We start from the raw sequence: 5,962 nt of genomic DNA on the forward strand, positions 1-5,962 counted from the left end.
GATATACTCAGTCATTTATCGGTCTTAAAAGTGCAGCTATGTCAAGTGTGTACATCTATTAAAATAAGTCAGGTAATCTTTTTCGCAAATCTGTTATTAATTGATAATTGTTATAAGTATTAATCGAAGCTATTACTTGAGGTTACTAGTCCACCTCTCCCCACAACTTAAAGGACATTTCTCAAGTTGAAGCATCTGCACAGTCACAGTATATTCTAATTTTCTACATGAAATTTGTTTTTACATTCGCACTTGTGCACCTTAAATTCCGCTTTAAACTGCAACAATGCACAGTGTGTATTTTTAAAATTAATAAAAAAATGATTCAGTTTAAAAGATATGATAAATAAGTATATACCATGACCGTGAAGAAATAACTTTGAGTTTAAAAATGTAACAAACATTTCCTTTAATTCTTTTCTTGAGAAACTTTCAAAAGTACGGAGGCCACCATAATAGATTTCTTGATCAGTAAATGTGAGCTGAGAGTCCCTCTGGATTCAAAACATTCTGAGAAGTCTTCAGGCCCGGATGGACTACCCCTGGAAATTCTGTCTGCCTTCTGGAGTCAACTGGATCCCATTGTATCTGTAGATGTTCAATTCAGGTTTTGCCTCTGCTGCTTAAAGTTTAGCTTTTCTCACTTTAAATGCTCTTTCATGGCAATGGAAATTTCCCCTTCCATCCCATAGGCCATTTCAGTTACATACAGTCACAGTGAAATGAAAGGCGGGACTGTTAAGCCCCAGGAAAAGGAGATAAGAGAAATAAATTAAAAGGTCAGAAGCCATTTGTAAGACAAAAAACTCCAAACCCAAAACACCAACCAAACGTCCAGTCAAAAGGAACTTGCAAAGACTGATCTGCATGTACAGCTTTTACTACCTAAACGAGACTCAATAGCCACTTACCTTGATACTGAAAGGGGTTACCCATAATTTTGTATTGGTAAGGAGCAATGACGTAATAGTCACATGACCGGCAACATGAGAAAACACCTCCTTTTTCCTTCCGGTCAGGGCAATCAGTCTTTACTTCAACCCGGGAGCACGTCGTTCCTTCCCGTCCACATGACTGTGACGCACCCGGTCATAAGCCCCCACAGCGACTCCTGGTGGCCCCAAGGTATCCAGCAGAGCTGTATATAAATACTACAAAGTCCATGAGGCCCTGCTGGACCTCGGGCACTATCCTGCTGTCGGAAGGGCTCCTCCTGGTGGCCTGGGGTGAGGACCGGCATGAGAATCCGGCAGTCCTCCAAACACCTTATGAAACACAAAATGACAGTGACCAAAATATTAAACAAAATTCAAAGTGGCAACATTAAACTTCATAATAATAGCAATAAAAATGCCTAATTGCACAAAGAATATATAAAAAAAACTAGGAAAGTATTAACTTTTCTGTGCGCCAACCCCTTAAAACTTGGACTTTAAGAACAGCTTGCCGCCATCTTATATAGGTTTGAATCAATGGCATAATAAGTCTACTTGATTGGCAACATGCATATTGATCATAAACAACATGGTAGGTGGCATGTAAAAACACACAAAACAGTGATGGCCACCACCTAAGTAACACTATAAAAATTGTGCAATGATGATGTTAAAAATAATAATATACAGTAAAGGAAAATACACAATAGAATAAAAAATCAGCACAGATTTCTGCATGTTCCATAACCTAAAATCATGAAACAGTGTGCGCTGCAGAGTGCCTATGAATTCCATGAAACTGTGACAAAGGGGACACGTTAACCTCATTTTCAAACAGCACTTTACAGTTTGACTCTGACTGCAGCTGTCATGAGATCCACACCATGTGTTCTGCTGTAGATAGATAGATAGATAGATAGATAGATAGATAGATAGATAGATAGATAGATAGATAGATAGATAGATAGATAGATAGATAGATAGATAGATATGCAGTGTTTTATCTTTTAAACACAAGCTTATATTGAAAGGCATTGAAACCTGAAGTGCTCTGCCATGAAGTGAAGTTAAGGACACCCCTTGGTTATTTTCACTTGTCCTGATCTTGTCATTTCAGTTCTATTTAACTGAAACAATGTCAGCCTAAGTAAGGTGATGTGATATTTTTTGAAAGAAACACATTGGACAAGTGGAGAAGCGATCAGCGAGGTGTTCGTTGGTGGACGCCATTCAGACAGTTTGGAGTGAACACTTGATGGCAAATGACTGTTATGACGAGACGACAAGGAGCATCTTAATAAAGACCTGCCAATGGTGCCAATCACTGGAGGACATTGTAGGGTATAAAATGCTGTTGAATGGAAAAGTCTATTTAGAGGGAATAAATGAAACACACAAGCCTTTACTCTCTGGCTCTAAAGTCCCATCTCTGTGTTTTCAGCTGATTTTAAGATAATGTTCTCAAATACCGCTAGAGCAGGTCTATCCAGTCCTAGACATGGTGTGAGCCCATTGTAGTGTAATTTCACACTCACACCCTGTGTGTGTCCAACTGAGAGTCACCAGTCAGCCAACTGGGAGGACCCAGAAAACAAACTACACAGACACAAAGAGAACATGGGGACTCAGAACCCCACAAACTATGACTGGGTGGAGGATTTGAATGTGTGTGCCAGCGTGTAGCCCTAAAGTGTGGGTGAGGGTGGCTCTGTGTATCCTGTGATGGACAGAAGTCCCACTGCAATGTTGACAAACACATTTTAGCTAAAGTATTTTTTTCTCTATAGGCCTGCAATGGAAAATTGATTTAAAAACTAATAGATGAATGCCATTTGAATGAGTTAATTTTCAACTTTTGCGTTAAGTTCAGCTCACATACCAAAACAAAAGCAGTTGTGGCTGTAAATCCCCTTACAGCTCTGATGTTCACATGCTGAGATTTGAATACTTGAATGGCACATGAAGAGAAGGTCCACGCTTGACTAGCAGTGCTATCCTATCAGATAGGGGTCACGTGTCGACTGTTGTTTAAATCGCTGGTAAGAAGTCCCCTGTAACCTGAGCCACCTGCCCCACTGCTTGTGTGACTCGCTCTGTCCTTCGAGATGAAGGCCCGAGGTGTTGATCATTTGGCCAACTTGGTGAAGCACTTACAGAACTTCAGTCCCACAGGGCTGCTTGTCCCACGTACTGTAGGACTCAAAGATTATGTCACCTCAGCCCAGGAGTTTCACACAAAGGAGGTGACATCATTTGGGCTTCACTTCTTTGCTTCTCTTTCCGTGTTGCACTTTCAATTCTCCATCATCACGTGGGTTTTCAGAAAACAGCTGTCCTTTTCGTTTGTAACCCAACCCTACCGTGTCCTCTCTTTATTGTGTTTCTTCCTAAATCAAAAACACGTTCAGATCAGAGTATTGAGCAACACTGCGTTGGCTCTGAATGAACGAGTGCTTGACGTGTGGCTGATTATAAGATACATGTTTATTTATGACATTTTATAAACATTTAAGTAACTCTTTTTTCATCAGCTTTTTCCTTTTCAAAAACAGGCTGTCAAACTTCCATTCCTGTTCTTCTCTCCTCAGCCTGGAATCACTGGATAGTTTGTAATGGCAGAGTTTGATGTTTTATATATACTGATGTCACACATGCATAAATAGGGGCAGTCAACGGGTCAGACGCAGCGTGAATACAGCAGCCTGGGGATTTGACGTTCACTGCTAATGTCTACTCTCTTACTGTCCAGGAAAGCAGAAGATTAGAAGACTTACCTTGTGAAACTCCATACGAGATCCATTCAACGACCGATTTAAGAAACAGTCCTCTTCCAGGTGCTGAAGATCCGACTCCACTTGATGACCTCACTTCCACCTTCCTTCCGTCTTATCATCTCCTGCTCAACATTTCAACGTCATTGTCAATTGTCCATGTCATTTCCTGTGCGTCTCATATAAAAATCTCGAGATTGTTAAGGAGTAACATTTGACATTTTTGAGAGAGAGGTCAGAGCTACGTGTGTTTTATTGGGTACCTGTTCATTGACAGAGATGTCACAGTCACGTGCTGTTCTCCCCACATGGGGACACTCTCTGATCAGAGATCAAGACGATCAGATACAGTGCCAACATTTGATGGCGGAGCGTACTTACCTTCTGCTTGGCCAAAGATACCTTGCTAACTTTTTACATTTTTGGCAAAGAGATCACAGCTACATTCTCGCCCCTGATAGCAAAACCAAAAATACTGAATATCAAGAGGCCCTCGGATATGAAGCTATTAATATCAATTCTTCTCAATACAAATTATTGTCCTGTTTCACAGCTGCTGGGGGGTTAGACAGTTAGTAATAAATAAATAGAAGAGAGGGCAGCAGATACTGACAGGTTCTGGATTTTAAAGGACCCTCGATGCGTAGAGTGACTTGGGCTCAGTTCAGGTTTTCTTGATCTGTTCGTATCCTTCTAGAAGGCCTTCTATAAATTAAAGATTTATGTTCTGTCCTCATATTAGAAACCTTTTCAAAGTACAAACAAACCAATTTCACATCCAAAGAACTGTTCCTACAATAGAGTGGCTCATTGTGAAGCAGTGGAGCTCAGAGGAGAGTGAAGTGCCGTTACAGAGCCAGGATTTTGAGGGGTGCTGGACACCCTGCTACTCTCATTTTGTTTAACACAGCAAGACCTCACAAACACACACACATGGCCATTCACAGTCTCTTTAATAAAGGTGAGTGTCACTGAGTGCCAGGGTCAATGTGGAGAATAACTGGTACAATGCAGGACTGTACAGGAGTTCAGTGGGGTGCCAGCTCTCCTCAGAGCCCCCTCGCTGACTCGCACACTCACACACACACACACACAGCATCGTGGGGACAATTAGCCTAATGTGAGTGTCTGAGAAGTGGGAGGAGAGCTGGAGTACCTGAGATAAATCGCAGGCGGACTCGGGGAGAACAGACCGACTCTACACAGATACATGGAGATAAAGTGAAGATTTGAACCCAGGGCTCTGGAGCTGAGAGGCAGCAGTGTTAGCCATCACACAGCCCACATTTCACTACAGCCGTCTATTCTTGTAGCTACACTTATTACCTGAAATTTAACACTTCTATATCGTGTTTCTGGTGTGCTGCTTTGATTTGTTTGTTTGCTGATGATAACGATATCTAAAGTGCTAATCCATGTAACCATCAACACTGCATGTGTGTGTGGAATCTCATTTGCTTTGTTTCTTTTAAAAGTCGTTAAACAAATCAAACTCATATTATGTGATGTCATCTCTCTACTGTTAAATTCTGCTCCGTACTTGTAATATTTCTATTGTTCTATTGTATTGAGGATGACTTGTGTTCTGTTCTGTGTATTGTATTGTGTTGTATTGTATTGACCCTCTTTGTTTTGATACCCACTGCACGCCCAGCCTACCTGTTGAGGGGTCTCTCTCTGAATTGCCTTTCCTGAGGTTTCTTCCATTTTTTCCTTACAAGGTTTTTTTTTGGGAGTTTTTCTTATCTTCTTAGAGAGTCAAGGCTGGGGGGCTGTCAAGACGCAGGGCCTGTTAAAGCCCATTGAGGTACATCTTGTGTGATTTTGGGCTAAACAAAAAATAAATCGTATTTAAACTGTGCTAATAAAATGCACCAGAGAAACCGATACGTACAATGCATTTGTACAAGCGGCATAAACATTTACATTAAATTTACTTTTTTGACTGACACCCTTATCCAAGGCAACTATCATGCAATAGGTGACATTTCTTTTGGTTTTCCAAGTGGAGCACAGGTTGCTCGAGGGACTTTTTCATTGTCACACAGCGTCGGTAATGGGATTGAAACCCACAACCTTAGGGTTTGAGGTCCAAAGCCTTCACCACAACACTACACTGCCTGCCTTATATGGTCGATAAACTAAATAATTAATCTAAGGAACATCTCCACCATTCAGTTCATTAGCGATATGCAGCTATTTCCCTTCTGCCTCCGGATTACCTTCACCTCACAGCTACACGCATGTTGATTTATG

This window comes from Polypterus senegalus, chromosome 2, assembly GCF_016835505.1.
Source record: "Polypterus senegalus isolate Bchr_013 chromosome 2, ASM1683550v1, whole genome shotgun sequence".
NCBI lineage: Eukaryota > Metazoa > Chordata > Cladistia > Polypteriformes > Polypteridae > Polypterus > Polypterus senegalus.